At 35.4% G+C, this 17,721-nt stretch overlaps 1 pseudogene; it reads left to right on the top strand.

Moving 5' to 3' along the window:
• The first annotated feature begins 472 nt into the window (after positions 1-472).
• LOC128218331 (mesoderm-specific transcript homolog protein-like) lies at positions 473-15,352 on the top strand (annotated as a pseudogene).
• The last annotated feature ends 2,369 nt before the right edge of the window (positions 15,353-17,721 follow it).

Below are 17,721 nucleotides of genomic sequence, written 5' to 3'. Positions count from 1 at the left end.
TCCGAAAGTGAGCTGCAGCGTTCTGTCAAGCCAAGTGTTTTCCCTTGACAATGGGAAATAACCACTACGTCTGACCAGCGTGAAGCTGTGAAAAAGCTTTGAATATAATACCACACTATTTTTAAGAAGAAAATACTTGCAACAATGATATTACCAGACATCGTCGACACTAAGAATGTACACTCCATGCAACTACACTCAATATAAGACATGCTGCCTTCTTTACAATTTTCCACAATAATGAATAATTAATAAGTCTAACTTGATAATTTATATATGCAAAAGTCATTTTTATATCCGATTCATCACATTATAATGCATTCCTTAACTCTTCAACCTATGTCTAAGTCATGCATTTTTCATTTGAAACACTGAATGTGTACCAACCGAAATGCAAAGTATAATCCAATATTTAAATTAGGATCCCGGGTCCCGACAAATATAACTTTCCATATGAGTCAAAAAGTAGTGCGTTAAACTTAAGTTTAAAAGTGGGGACGTAAAAAATATTTGCAAAGGTATGTAGTAGTCTATTTTCATCTAATGATGCAATCAGTTATTATGTTTCCATATTTAAGTTCGTTGATGTTAATTACAAGGAAGCAGAGTACTTGTCAAAATGAATGATACTTTGGCACACTACTTCAGTACTTATACTGCACACAATTCATGCATGTACAATGTCAGTAAACTAAACCATGAGTCATAACCATTAAGTCAATTGATCACTTAAATATAATCAAAATGCATTTTGAATGTATTTAGCAGTAATAACAATTGTCGTCTTACGTAACCTTATTCACATGTATTCAGGTGTGGATCTAGGACAACGTTTTTACATGTACATGTAACCTTTTGACTTGCACCCCTACCATGGATCCAAACCGAAAGTTGTTTTAAGTGTTGTCGGGGAAGGGGGGGGGGGTGCATGTTGGTACTCACTACTGACGATTTTAACAACTTTTAGTCTGATGTGGTGTTTTGGGGTCGTATTTATTTTTATGTATGTAAACATTGATGAATTTAGGTGGTGGGGGCGTGGGGGGCACCGGTATCCCTGGATCCGCTAGTGATATTATGTTTACATGTCATGTGTTTTATCTTCCCTGTTTGTATAAGGTCAAACTTATTTGGTTAGGTTACAGATTGTGCAAAAAAACACATTTTATTAAGGAATTTAAGTCCTTATTATTATAACGTTTAAGGATTCATGTAAGAACGGTATTGTGGTCATTGGGGAACGGCGTTAAAGGTTTTTAAAATACATATTAGACACACATTAAATAGGGGTTATTTGTTATTTTAACCAAATTACTATGAAAACAGTAGCCTATTTCGAAGGAAGGGTCGGTATATCGAACCAGAAATGTTCCTTTACACCTCATTTGGGCATATGAATTGGGCTTTCTACAGTGCAAATGTTGGTGGAGAAGGCCATGTAGAGTTTTGAAGGAAGAATAAGAAAGAAAATATGTAAAAATAATGAAAACGCGAACTGAATTCACTTCTTAGTTACAACAATGTAAGTATTTATTTTTAATCATCGGAATGCAACCACCAAAAAGCCACAATGCGTTGTTGATTGGGTAGTCTTTAACAGTTTGACACAAAACATTTTGGAGAAAGCCTTTTAGAAATAAAATTTCTGACGTTGTAAACGGTCCATATACATACAAGGTTGTTTTTGATAAAAATGGATGTTCCGAATGATACCTGCATTTGCACATCCTGAAATATTTTATGCTCAGGTACTTCAAACCATATCTTGCACTGTGTATTTCCGTGTGTGAAAAAAAGTACATTAATATTTTTAAAATGACTGTGTTTGAAATAACCTTTTCCATGAATATAATCAGTTAGTCGCTGGGATGGGGTACCAAAACATTGCATGGATTGTGGTTGTCACCGCCGCCACCGTATATTTCCTCAACATTCCACCACCGCCACTTTCATCGACGCTGCTCAACTGGCAAAAGAAAGGCGACATCTTCAAATATAAGGGATTTGATATATTTTATATAGGTAGGCACTCTTTTTTATTAAGTACTCGATTTGCAACGAATTACAATTATTACATAAAATAATTACAGAACTATTCTAAATGAAATTAGACAGATGATAAAAATAATATTTAAGTTTGCATGTTTATCAAATCATATGAAATATTATCCCTTATGAACTTAATGATAAGGCAAAAAAAATCGATTGTAAGATTGAATCATATGAATCATACATACATTATTTATGAATCATACATAAAATAAAAAAAAATGTAATGTCAATTTTATTTTTGAGGAAAAAATATTTTTCAGTTGAGGAAGGAGTACCAAGCGATGGAAGCACCCTTGTGTTGATCCATGGATTTCCCACCTCCAGCCATGATTGGAGCAAGGTTGATCATATATCTTTCAATGTTTTGCCCCGGGGGAGAGGGGGGGGGGGCACACCCAGGAGATTTAGACAAAGTGCAAATTTTGTTGTCGAAATTCCAACTCTTGGGCAGTGAAAATTTTCGAAAATATATTGGGCATTATATTGATAGTTGCATCATGAAGTTATAACATAAATCTGTATATGCAAAATATAAAGCAAATTACCAGTATTGCAGAATCGATAAGTAAGCTTGGCCGTATTCATAATGCATCTTTAGTCATTTTCTAATTGAAGTCGAGATCTTAAAATATTCATAGTCAAATTAAAAAGATGCATAAATGTTTTTAACATTGAAAAATGTATTTTTTTCAGTTAGGTCAATGCAAATATTATATTTCAGAAATTATTGAGATTTTAAACATGGCAAATGAAATACCTAAATTAGGAAAACAGTAAATGACTTAAGATGCTTCAAACCAGCCCAGTACTTATCCAACTTATATTCCAAATTAGGCCAACCATTAATTAGAATGATTTTGATCAAATTGCTTTCTATGGCTTACCAAAGTAAGGCAAGCTGCATAAATATTCGGACGTACGGCTACAGCTGTAGTTTTATTGATGGAACTATAATATACATTGTAGCTTCAAATAGAACGACAGCAGTCCTAATTTACGGATGTAGCTAAACATAGAGATGCAGCGATACAATACAACAGTATGTTCTAATTATACAGGGTAACTGTATTTCAGGCACCCAAAGTAGGTATGCCACTGTTTTCATATTGCAATACTTTTAAGCCACTTGGTAAGCCATACAGCTGTAGCTATTTTTCATTGGCCACTCTTGTCATATTGTACTTTTTGAGCCTCTTGGTACGTCATACAGATGTAGCTATGTTTTATTGGCCACTGTTCTCATACTGTACTTTTGAGCGACTTGATACCCCATACAGGTGTAGGTATGTTTGATTGACCAATGTTGTCATGCTGTACTTTGTGAGCTACAACATACCCCATACAGCTGTAGCTATGTTTGATTGGCCAGTGTTCTCATATTGTATTTTGTGAGGTACTTGATACCCCATACAGCTGTAGATGTGTTTGATTGGCCAGTGTTTCCATATTGTATCTTTTGAGCCACCTGATACCCCATACAGCTAGAAGCTATGTTATATTGGCCACTGTTGTCATACAGTTATTTTGAGACACTTGATACCCCATACAGCTGTTGTCATATTGTATCTTTTGAGCCACCTGATACCCTATACAGCTAGAAGCTATGTTATATTGGCCACTGTTGTCATATAGTATCTTTTGAGCCACCTGATACCCCATACAGCTAGAAGCTATGTTATATTGGTCACTGTTGTCATATTTTATCTTTTGAGCCATCTGATACCCCATACAGCTAGAAGCTATGTTATATTGGCCACTGTTCTCATACAGTACTTTTGAGACACTTGATACCCCATACAGCTGTTGTCATATTATATCTTTTGAGCCATCTGATACCCCATACATCTAGAAGCTGTTTCATTGGCCAGTGTTGTCATACAGTACTTTTGAGACACTAATTGATACCCCATACAGCTTTGTTTGATTGGCCACTGTTTTCATATTGTATTTTGTGAGGTACTTGATACCCCACACAGCTGTAGCTATGTTTGATTTGCCACTGTTTTCATATTGGAATTTTTGAGTCACTTGGTACCCCATTCAGCTGTTGCTTTGTTGATTGGCCATTGTTTTCATATTGTAACTTATGAGCCACTTGATACCCGATACCGCTGTAGCTATGTTTGATTGGCCACTGTTTTCACATTGTAACTCTTGGTCCACTTGATAGCCCATACAGCTGTAGCTTTGTTTGGTTGGCCATTGTTGTCATATTGCAACAGTTACTGCCATATGTTTTAGCTATAGGTTTCTTTATTTACCAACTGTACGCATTAAAATGAATCAAGCTTCATTGGATGTCACTTATGATAAACACAAGACGCCGGCCATCATGTTGTTTCGTTTATCAGCGGTAGTTCAATGCACACGTGTTGTATGAGTTGCTAGCTTAAGTATTTTGTATTCATATTTTTTTTTTTAATTCAAAAAGTACCTAGCAGATATTCCCATTTTGAATGCAAATAATATTAGGACAATACGATCAGCCAAAAACAATATTGTGTCTAGATTAAAGTTGATTGATTTTTGCGTGTTACACGATTTTCTCAATCTTGCAATAGGAAAGTTCGTTCATTAAATATATGTATGTGCTTTGTTGTGTTTTCAGATTCTTGGTGGTATGAAATCACAGTTCAGCAAAATCATTATGCTGGATATGTTGGGATATGGATTCTCAGATAAGCCGGTATGTCGTTCACAAATGTTCTTTTAGCTCGGCTTTTGGAAGAATAAGGAGGGCTGTACTTCTCCTAGGCATCTGCGTCGGCGTCTGGTTTTAAGTTTAAGGACAAGTTGGCAGTTTTACTAATTATCCAATACCCTACATTCATTTTACTCCAAACTTCACACAGTAATTCAGGACCATCACACAATGAGATAACATAACTGTTTTACCCTAAATACAAATCATAGTCCCTGATTGACTTACGACCTTAGGTTAAAGTTTTAGGACAAGTTGAGAGTTATACCTATAAGTTTTATACCAGTTGACTTCATACCTCACATAATTGTGGAAGGCCATCATAAAATTAAGCTTGATAACTCCATCTAATCTTGATAAAAATATGACTCTTGAATGACCTATTGGAAATCGAAAGTTTGGATAAAGTTTTAGGACATCTTTGGGTTTTAGCTGAGATTTCAAATACCGTTCATTCCATAAACTTCATACTTCACACAGTTGTTCACGGTCATTACATAATTAGATTACCTAACTCCATATTGACTTCAATACAATTTATTTCCCTTGATTGTTTTCTTTTGATATTTTTTATCTTCTTATGGATTTTGGCAGGCACATATAACATCACAAATGCATTGGAGTGACGTTTAGTCGAGCGCGTTGTACTATGACAGCTCTTGCATTAATATCGTTAATTTTTGATAAAAGAACATCATGAGCTTTACTTGGTAAGGCAGAGATTGGGTTGTAATAAACTGATTTAATTAGTCGAGTGTTATTATCAACACATATTAACTAATATATATAAGAAAATCTATCTACATGGTATTTTCACTACCAGGTATGAAAAAGTTAGTCATAATGCGCCAAATCTGTGAAAAGTGATAGGCCCAGGCCTACAAGGCCTATATGTAGCTACGCCACTGCGATGCCCTTAATAACTTTTTTAACTTTAACAAAGTTCTGAACAATCGGGCCGGTTTGTTTTCCATGAGCCACGTATATAACCAGACAAGAGAAAAGTTAAACTTATAAGTACAATTTTAATCCAAATGACTTATTAACAGCTTGAACACGACTACCTAATTACGGAACAGGCGGACATTCACGAGGCTCTGCTGACGTCACTTTCCATACCACGCGCACACGTGATGTCACATGACTACGGCGACACCGTGGCCTTGGAACTGCTTCATAGGTTAGATAACCTGAGAGTAAAATCAACCGGTGTTGTAAATGATAAAAACGAAAGTGACATTAAAAGTAGCCGATGAAACAGTTTCAATATCCGATGGAACCGTTTTGATATCAGATAAAACCGTTTCGATATCCAATGTACCGGTTCCGATATCCGATATAACCGTTCGACATCCGCTAAGATCGTTTCGATAGCAGATAGAACCGTTTTTATCAGATAGAACCGTTCGAAATAAGATATAACCGTTTCATTATCAGATATAACAATTTCGATATCAGATAGAATCGTTTCGATAGAACCGTTTCGATATCAGATAGAACCGGTCGATATCAGATAGAACCGTTTCGGTATCATATATCAACGTTTATATATCAAATAGACCCATATCTTTTTCAGAGAGAAACGTTTCAATATCAAATCGAACCTGTTTCGATAACAGAACCATTTTAATTTCAGATAGTACCCTTTCGATACCAGATAAAACCGTTTCAATATCCGATAGAAGCTTTTTATTTTCACACACATCCCTCCTCGTATTGATTACGTTTGTATTAAGGATTAATGTCAAATCAATATTTGTTTCAATGCCGGATGGCGTATGAACGACATACACCGTAACATAATTATTCCAGTCAGGAAAATACACGAAACAAAAGAGGTAAAATTTATTATTTAGTTTGGCTGAATAAATTGTAAGCATACATTTTGGACCCCTTAACAATTGTTAATTTACAATATCTTTAGTGTCAAAATGAATCTCCTGTCCTGCGAAATGGGTTCCAAAATGAATTTGAGGTTTAATTATGCTTACATATAAATAATATTTTTTCCGTACTATGATAGTTAGTAATGTGTTCATCGAAGACAGTTAGAACATTTAGTTGACCTGCTTTAAGTGGGTCCGAAACTGTAGTTAACTGTTCTGTGATAAATACATTACTAACTACTTTTAGACGTATAGCTTTTTACCAGCTTTTTTATAAAGTGTACTTCTGAGATTGCATATATGTATATATATTAATTATTACATTTATTAAATCCTTTTTGAATTGTATATCATACGACATGCGTCTGTTTTCAGGTTCGACAACAAAGAATCAAAATTTCAGCTTGAATCATTGTGCATGTTGAATGGCGGTAAGTCCGAACTTTGTTTGAGTTTGAACCGATGCTAAATCTTCAGAACTCCTCGGCAACTTTCCATCAAAAACAACCTTGTGTGTATGCCGGTACATCAGTAGAAGTTGTCCGTAAATTTTGAATTAAATCATTAATTAAATGTAGTGTTTTAGCTTGTATTTATTGATCTAAGTATAAATTGATGACAAGTGAAGTGTTTTATTGCAGACATAATTAACATTTCCAAGAGTTAAGTCATAAAGTTCAAATGCTAAAAGAAATTACTACGCGATCTACTTGCAGCGGACTTATACATACCGAGTTTTGAGTTTGTTAACTGTCCATATACATCTCAGGTTTTTTTCGATAAAAATGGCCGAGGAGCTCAGGATGATGCTAAATATAGCTGTTATACTCGTTTTATCGACTAATATGTCAATGCTTAATATACTGAACGTTTACTATGGACCGATTGTTGAAGGGTCGTTTTTTTAAAGCATCTTAGTGAATACATTCAACTTAGAGAATTTTTTGTAATTTTTGACAACGATTATTTTAAATGACCTCTACTTTAATTATTTTTTTCATATGTATATATTGTCAAGGTCATTTTCTTGTTTATTTTCATATTTTTGGTATACAAAAAGTGTTAGTTTTCTTTCAATCCAATTAAGAAAAAGGGAAAATTTCCATCAAGTTGAACAAAATTCACACTAAGATGGTTTATGAATACAACCCAAGAACTTTATTTTAGTTTACAACGTTGTTAACGGCATCGTTGTTATATTATACTGCAATTTCTAAATAACATCACAATTCCTGTTAGCTGTCAAATCGGTTTTGCTGTGGAAAATTCACCGATACACTTATGATTTGCGGTATACATAACACGATTTGAGACAACTTTTTCAGCTTTAATATTACTTGTTGTATTTATATATATGAGCAATTCATCAAATATTTCACCTTTAAAGTTAACAACGATGGCGTTTATCAAGTTGTTAACTTTAACAAAGTTTTGAACGATCGGTACTATATCTGCTTCTACTACACTGTACATGCATTTGTTAGTTTAAGTTTAATGCAAAACAATTTGATTTGATTATATTTTATGGCATGAAATACATTTGACAATGAGAATATCAATGCAAATTTTAACACAAAACAATTTCATGACTGCCTTACGTACCAGGACATTAGAGGGGTCGTAGCTAAGGGCGTATCCTTTGACTTGCACCCCTCCCTCGTAGTCGACATTATTTTTTTATTTTTTTTATTATTTTATTTTTTATTTATTTATTAATTTATTTATTTTTTTATTCATTATTATTATTTATTTTTTTTTTTTTGGGGGGGGGGGGGTGTTCCCCCATCAACTTTTCAGACAATATCATGTCCGAAATGGTGCATTTTAAGGGTATTTGACTTTGTACTTTTTTCTATTAAATTGAAATAAACTTATCCGCTAGTGCATCCTTAAATGTATAACTACAAGTGTTTTGCAAACATGCGCAATTCACCATTGCTATTTCTATTTCAGGCGTGTTTCCGGAGACACATTCCCCTTTAATTGGCCAAACGGTATGGGTTTTTTTTTGTGAATTCTGATTATAAAAATTATTAGAAATTATTCCCAAATCATAATATACGTACTAAAGTAGACCAAAACGAGAATTTCTAGAATAATAAGTCAAATTAAAACGTTTTTTTTTACCTAATTGAAGATTGTCTTCGTTGAATGCGTTAATGCATTAACTCTAACATGAGGACGGTAGTCATAACACAGAGCTCGTATTTATTAACTGTGCGATAAGTTACGATATTTCAATATATCATTGCTTCTTATTGCAGTGTATGTGACAATATTGTTCAGCTCACGACTCTCTCGTTCTTGATTCAAATAAAACAGAACTCGAGCTTTGCGTTTGTTGATCATGATTTCAATAACGCGGATAGTGGATGCAGTAACTATAACAAGCATTTAGAAGACAACCTTCATTTTTATCCTCGGCACCCAAGCGTTTTCTTAACCTGTATGATATGTTATGAATACGCTTGTGCAAAGGGGCTTACCACAGTGCCAAGACTCTATATTCGGGTCAGTTGTGACCAAAACTAGGTCCAGACTCAAAAAACATGTGACCCTCTTATATATAGATTCCTGGCACCGTGACAACCCCCTTTGCGCTTGGGTGCTGAGGATGTTCATTTTAAGCCAATGAAATTGCAGATAGGCAACCATTAAGTACCTAACTAGTAAGAATTTCACCTTTCGCGGGCTTTTAACAATTAGCCTTCTGCCAATCACCCGGTACACACTCCCTGCGTCAAATTTGGTGTTGTCAGTGTATCAGCCAATGAGGTTGTATTCTAAGTCGGTTACGCTAAGCTCAATCCGCCCATTCTTATTAATTAAGAATTTGCTTCAAGTCATCTGAATATAACTTACACCAGTCCGTGCAAATGGTTTTGTTCAAACGAGGCTTAGGTGACATGCTTATAGTTAATTAAAGAAAATATATGTTTAAAGATATTTAATTGGAAAATCGCTCGAAATTTAAGCCAGGTGACGTCATACTGGAAATTACGTCATTGATTTGTCTTCTCAGCACCGTGTGCGTTTACTTTCGTTTTTTAAAGTGAAACGGGCTGAGCTGAGCGAAACCGTGAACTTATGTTACGATAAAAATCCTGCCTTAAGCTGATATAACGAAAAGCATGACATAAAAAGAGAAACCTCACCAGAAACGCTTATAACTGGACCATTTGCATGATTTGGCGTATTGTAGTATTGTAGTATGTTACGTAAAATACGAAATGGCACAAATCGGCCACTATACATTTTTATGTTCTCCTCGTATAATGGCTTTTATGTTCTTATTACAGCTCCTTTTGACGCCTGTTCTTGGGTCCGTACTGAGCCATTTTACCTTCTACCGGATTTATGAAAGGAGGTAAGGCTAGTACATGCCGTTGTAACTGTTTCTTATCCCATTCGGAACTCCTCGGCCATTCTTATCGAAAACAACCTCGGAGGTATATGGACGGTTTACAAGTCAGAAATCGGTACACTCTTAGTCCGCTGCAAGTAGATCGCGTAGTAATTTAATTTAGCGGTTAAACTCAATGACTTAACTCTTGGAAATCTTAATTATGTTTGCGATAATAGATCAGCAAATACAAGCTAAAACACTACAGTTAATTAATGATACAATTCAAAATTTTACGATCTACTTCTACCAATGGACCGGCATACATCCGAGGTTGTTTTCGATAAAAATGGCCGAAGAGCTCCAAATGTCAAGATATTCGAATGAACACATGGTGCACATCTTGCCAGAGGCAATACGCATATGTGCAACAAGATTATTACTTTGGGTTTAATATTTGTCCGGTTTTGCCCCTTGATAGAATGAATACGTATTGCAACAAATTTCATTTGACTGTAACTTTCAAGATGTTCACATAAAACTGTGTATACCTATTGTAGTGAGAAAGTGCACCTGTTAAGCAAAGAACATAACTCTGGTTTTAATAATTGTCAAGTTATGTTTCCTATTAGTTTGAAAAAGTATTGCAACAACTGTGACATGGTTGGAACTATTCAAGATATTCATACGGAACTTTGTATTCATATTATACTGAGTATGTGGACCTGTTTTACAAGTACAATAACTCTTGCTGTAATAAGTTTCGAGTAATGCCCCGTAGTGACTAAAAAGAACAATCGAACTTTGTCGTTCGCTCCGCTGCGCTCTTGTTTTGTTACTCCTAAGTATTTGCTTGTATTTTCAGCTTGTCAAAGGTGTTCGGAGCAGACACCCAGCCAACTTCTGATGAAATGATGGATTTCTACGCAATAGTCCAAAGAAAAAATGGAAACGTCGTTAATTCAAGGTTTGACCTAGAGAGAGAGAGAGAGAGAGAGAGAGAGACGGACAGAGAGTTTAGTCAACATCGTAAATTCAAGGTGTACCATTGAGAGAGAGAGAGAGAGAGAGAGAGAGAGAGAGAGAGAGAGAGAGAGAGAGGGGGGGGGGAGAAAGAGAAAGAGAGAGTTTAGTCAACATTGTTAATTCAAGGTTTGACCTTGAGAGAGAGAGAGAGAGAGAGAGAGAGAGAGAGAGGGAGAGAGAGGGAAAGAGAGAGGGAGAGAGAATGAGAGGCAGGGAAGCAGAGAAAGAGGCAAAGAAAGAGAGTTTAGTCAACATTGTTAATTGAAGGTTTGACCTTGAGAGAGAGAGAGAGAGAGAGAGAGAGAGAGAGAGAGAGAGAGAGAGAGAGAGAGAGAGAGATAGGGAAGCAGAGAGAGAGAAAAAGAGAGAGAGAGAGAGAGAGAATGAGAGACAGGGAAGCAGAGAAAGAGACAGAGAGTTTAGTCATCGTTTATTGTTAAAAATGACCCTTACAAGTCATTTCGGTGCAACAAACAAAAAGGGAGAGGGAAAATTAAAACAAAGTACATTCACAACAAAATATTTCGAAGGCAATATAAAAATAACAGTTCGGTGAAAAGAACAAAGGTAGGTAGGGAAATCGGAAACAAACATATTTGTTTCGCCTATAGAGCATGACTAATTTGTAAAATGAAATCAGTTTGTTTTATTTAAATAATTTACCTAAATGCGTGTGTTTTTAAACAAAACGTTCTATGTTCCAGGTTAATAAAATATATCACCCAACGAGCAGAAAACAAGGACAGATGGGTCGGGGCACTCGTGAAGACGAAACTTCCAGGTGATAAATTTCACATACTTTTTTTATTGATTGTACTTAACAACCATCTCTATTTGGCAAACTGATATCAAAGGTTATAGGAACAAAAAATCATAGTTTAATGCATCAAAACTGGGTGGAGTTTAAAAAGGAAATATGGAGATCCTGGACAAGGCCGTATGCAATTTGGCGGCCATTTTCCAAGATGGCCGCCATTCGCCAATATTGACTAGAAACACAATGCTTCTATTTGTCCTTCTCAACAAACAAAACACAATGCTTCTATTTGTCCTTCTCAACAAACTATTTTAATTACTTACTAATGAATATTTTTACTTCAGTTCACATGATATATGGGCCATCTGATCCAGTTAACAGTGGTTGATCATTACAAGTAAAAAACCATTTCATTACTACACAACTTTTATTGTGTTATAATAACCGATTTATTATTAATTATTTGTATTCACATTTAAGGCGCACAATAAAGGTTGACGTATTTTTTTTTAAATAATTTTAAAGCATTTTTATGTTAAACTCATTTGAATTTAATGATTAACACAAAAAAACGCATATAATTTAGGTGCAGATAACAAAATATTAGCTTTGCTAAATGAGGTTTTGGAATAAATATATATATATATATATATATATATAAGTACGCTGCCACAAATTCCACAGGAAGAAAAGGCGCCAAAAAATGCTATTTTTTATCTGTACATAAATCGTATGCATTTTCTAACATTAAAGTCAGATAAAAAAACATTGAAATCAACCTATATGGTGCGCCTTTAAAATAATAGCAAATATTTAATCTTATTTAACCTTCATTTTCATAGCAATTATTGTAACTTAATATGAATTCTAGTTTCAAATATATGCGACCTAAATATTGCACTCTGCCCTGGAATTCATATCTTCTAAAATTCATTGCAAAATTTACAAGTTATAATGTTTCCTTGTAAAACGAATGTGTTTTAACGAAAATAAAACATACCCTTATTGAAGGCTGAGCGCAAGACCCATTTTTTTCAATTTTTGTACTGAGCCAGGGGCCGATGTCTAATTTTGAATTTTTCAGAGAGTAGTACCATCTAAGAGTATTACTACGTTTTATTTCCACATGAAAGCAGTGCCATCTATGAGCATTACTGCGATCTATTTTTTATTTCAACATGAAAGTAGTTCCATCCGCGGGTATAACTGTGATCTACGCTTTCATTTTGCAGGAAAGTAGTGACATATCCGAGTATTACTGTGGTCTACTTTTTATTTTTAACAGGAAAGTAGTGCCATTCCCGATAATAACTAGGGTCTACTTCTTATTTTGACTTGAAATAATTGCCATCCGGGATTATTACTGAGATCTACTTTTTATTTCTACAGGAAAAGAGTGCTATCCGCGGGTATAACTGTGATCTACGGATTCATTTTGCAGGAAAGTAGTGCCATCCGCGGGTATAACTGTGAATTACGCTTTCATTTTGCAGGAAAGTAGTGCCATCCCCGAGTATTACTGTACTAGACGCAGCGATAGGACACTACCCGCAGTGGGAGGATCCGAATGCCGTCTTTGAATCGTACAAGTCCTTCTTACAGTCCATCAAAAAGACTTAAATTCTCACTTCAGGTTCATCATAAACATTGAAATCATTCCACCAGTGCATAAAAACGCCTTGAAATTAATCCACTAGTCCATATAGGATTTTTGAAATCATTATACCAGTCCATCAAAACGCCTTGAAATAAAATTTAATAAATCAACCAGTCCATCAAAAAGCATTGAATCATTCTCTCCAGACTATTAACGCATTGAAATCACATAACCAGTCCATTAACACGCGTTGAAATCAATCCACTAGTTCATTAAAGATGCACTATTACTCCCAACTAAGTTTTACCATGTTTAATACAATTGTTTGAATTTACCAAAAAGGATTAATTAATGTCAAAAGAATGGTTCCTATGAAGGATACTGTCTTTAATTTGAAAGAACGGTGCAGAAAACACGGCAATCTACCTTATGAAACAAAACTAGATCGCAGTAAATCTTTTAGCATTCACCAATCATTTAATATTTTTGCATTTTCAGCTTTTGAATACACGGTTATAAACTTGTTACCAGTAATAAATTATTAATATTTTCATTTATGCATCATCTAGTAATAAGTTGAAGGTTTATTACTCAGAATTTATGTTTTTTATACATGTGTATGTATTGATTTTAAATGAGAGTGTCATTGTAAGAATCATTGTCCAAGAAAACGCATCGCGATCAACCAACCAGTCCATTAAACAATATTGTATATTCCCCTCCAGCCCATCAAAATGCCTTGAACATTTTGTCATGCTCATTTGGAGGCATTTCCATATTTACCTTATCCTAAAAATTATATTGGTCTCCAGTTAGCATGTTCCTAAAATGCACAAAATAAAGAACCCCACCCACCCTACCCCACCCCAATTTAATTTGTCAATTGTTTTTTTTTTAATTCTTAACGACAGGAATCATTGAAACATCTCGACATTATTACTTTAGTTTCCAATATTTAGTTTAATTGTTAGGTGACCAAAATTTCACTGAGGTAAAATACTTTGTCTCCTATACTATTTCAAGCATTGTAATATTGCCATATTTTGCAATCTTTGAAGGACCTAATAAAAACATTTTAAATTATTTTCGGTAAAAATAAAAGTGTTTAATTTTCTGCACACACAATCCTTTCAATTGATATCGATATAATATGACGTCACCAGGCATCTGTAAGTCACATCTGTTTTGGTCGAATACCTTTCCAAGGTTGTCTTATAAACCAGAAGAGAAAATAAATGTACAGCCGAAAACCGTTGGCTTGGTATCCCAGGGACCGGACGAAATACTTCGATCCTCGCGAAAATCGGGCCAAGCGAGCATCTTTACAAAGAGTAAAACAAAATTGGTTCTCAACGTTCAGTTCCAGTCAACGAGGAAATCGAGCCAAGCGATATCGAGCGAACGGGTTTCGACTGTATGATTTATAAAATATTTTCTACGAATGGTATAAACCTGAATTATATACCAAGAAGAGCAAGTTTTGCCGTTTAAACATTATCTAGGTTATAGGACAAATTCCATTAGCGGATCCAACGGGAGTGGACCAGGCGCCCCACCCGCCTAAAATCGTCAAAGTTAACTTCTTATTTAAATATAGGAGGTAAGAGTTTCGGGCTAGAACTTGTGAACATTTTCAAGGGGGCTGGCCTCCCAACCCCTTGAACACGTTAAACCATATTAATATTGGTTCTAAGGAAGGGGCGCAAGTCAAACGGTTACGAAATATCCAATCCTGGATTCACACCAGCTTTCCACTTTAAGAAATGTCTGACGCTTTTCATTACTCAAAATATTCGCAGACTCTAATGAGTTTTATAATATTTAATTTAGTATCAAAGAATGGAAATTGTTACAATGCTTGACAATGTTTCACCTGCGTTTCGACGGTTAATGGAGACCGCATTGAAACTGTATAATTGTTATATGTTGTAATTTTATTTTACAAAAAATACTTGTCGAGCAATATAATAATCCTATATTTTGATATGGTATATACGACCTTGCATACTTTGTATGTTTCTTTTTGTAATAAAATATGTTTAAACCATATGACGAGCGTGATTTAATGCCTTTTACACTGGTGTAGACTTGAACTAAACTATATTAGTATTACATTCAAATGAAAATAACAACCAGGTATGTACATTCGCGCCAAACACTAAGATTGTTATTGTTATTCTTTGCTGTACTAAATCATGAATTGTTTAGTAATGCAAACTTAGATAACATATTCGTTAATGTTGTTGTGAATGTCTCGACATTAACCAGCACGCATGTGCGGAACGCTGAATAACTGACCAATTAAAAAAATGACTCAATGAATATAAATTCGCTGTTGTTTTTTAGATAGAGACTTTCTAGGTTATTGAAATGGGCTCCGTACGGCGATCCCGTTCACGGACACATGAGCGTAAACACCAAGGTATAGTATAAAACGGGTTTAACTTTTTTATACAGACTTCGTATACAAGTATTTCTTTTAACTTGCTTAAGTATTACTTTATTTTTTTAAATAAATCACTATTACTGGTCCCTGATCATAATCATGAGGACCAGTAATTGTGACTCGACATTCTTTAGGTTGAAAACAACATTCATTTGCAAAGAAATAACCCATCGGTCAGGGTTGTGGTCTTTCACAACATATAAAATGTTATGTTACGGGATGAGGTGGTGCCCCGATATGGGTAAAGGAAACCATATCCGGTGAAAGCAAAGCGAAGCTCGTAACCAAATATGGTTTCCTGCCCCCCATATATCCCATATAGTTTAAACATATCTATTTTACAACGATTGAAAAACAAGTTATTACAACATTGTATTAATTACTCGCGTTGGCCCGATTTTACGCAAGAGTGTGGTCTTGTGTTGTCGGGGAAACCGGAGAACCCGGAGGAAACCCACTTGTCCGGCTTGGTTACCACGAACCAAACTCACATCCGCCGAAGCCGGGAAACGAACCTTGGACGCCTAGGTGAGAAGCGAGTGCGCTAACCACTGCGCTAACCGGACAACCTGGTGACCACGAACCAAACGCACATGCGCCTGTCACATATCCCATATCGGGTCACCTACTAACCCGTAACGTATATATCACGTCGACAACCCGTTAACATGTTTCATTTATTCATCGGAATCAGAAAATAAACGCCATTAAATATTGGGTCATCGTGTGACCATTCTTCGACCAATGGCGTTACGTTATTTATGTTCGCGGCGTGATATAATCTAATAATGTGCACTTCCATGAAAAAGTGATAGATTTTATTAAGTAAAAATTAGTTAAATTAGTAATTAACATGACGTGAAGAAAAACTTTGTTCCGACTAGTCATTTGTAGGGTTTGTTTGTAAGAGGTAGTCTAAGTAATTCATTTGATTGTACAACCATGTCCTATATTTGGGTGTGTATGTAAGGTTATTTATACTCGCACTCGCGCAAGGCACATTCGGCGAGTGCTCCGATGTGATTCTTAGTCATTTAACGTGATTGGAGCATAGTGCACAGACAAAATGTAACCCTGGTTAGAGCTACCCTGGTTCTTTAACGTGCACCAGTGAATAGCACTGTCACAAGGGACCCGAATTTAACGTCTCTACCGGAAGACAATTAGTGTTTTAGTGATACAACGGGGAATCGAACCTGCGACCCCTGGATTGACAGTCAATTATGTTACAATAGACCACGGATCCGTCACATGTGCTACTTTTATTGACGAAATATCCTTTCATTGGTCATGTGACATTCGGAACAACAACCTCGGATGTATATGGACGGTTTACATACTCAGAAATCGGTATGTTTAAGTCCGCTGCAAGTAGATCGCGTAATTTAGCAGTTAATCTTGATGACTTAAGTCTTGGGAATCTTAAGTATGTTTGCAATAATTAATACACTTTACTAGCAATCAATTTAAACTAAGATCAATAAATACAAGCTAGATCACTACATTTAATTAATGATATAATTCAAAAATTTACGACTTACTAAAAGCATACATCCGAGGTTGTTTTCGAGAAAAATGACCGAGGAGTTCCGAATGGTTCATTTTAATGGTAGAACGGCAATCAGCGTCTTGTAAAGGGGGTGTTTACAGGCAGTGGCGTACCTAGGCATACCCTAGTACCCCCCGAACGTACAACTCAATATACGTAGCGATATCAAAAACAATGATCGTAGAATGATTGAGTGTATATCTGAACACTTTAGGAAGTAACTGAAAAAGTGTCCGTGGAATCCAATATAAATTAATTGCTAGATATTCATACAGACGTTCTTAAATGGGGGCGAAGGAGGGGGGGGGGGGGTACATTTTATTTTTTTGTTTTTCGTAAATGACATTTTCATCGTTGACTATGT

This window comes from Mya arenaria, chromosome 14 (assembly GCF_026914265.1).
Source record: "Mya arenaria isolate MELC-2E11 chromosome 14, ASM2691426v1".
In the NCBI taxonomy this organism is placed as follows: domain Eukaryota; kingdom Metazoa; phylum Mollusca; class Bivalvia; order Myida; family Myidae; genus Mya; species Mya arenaria.
This window is presented reverse-complemented; position numbering and strand designations above follow the sequence as displayed.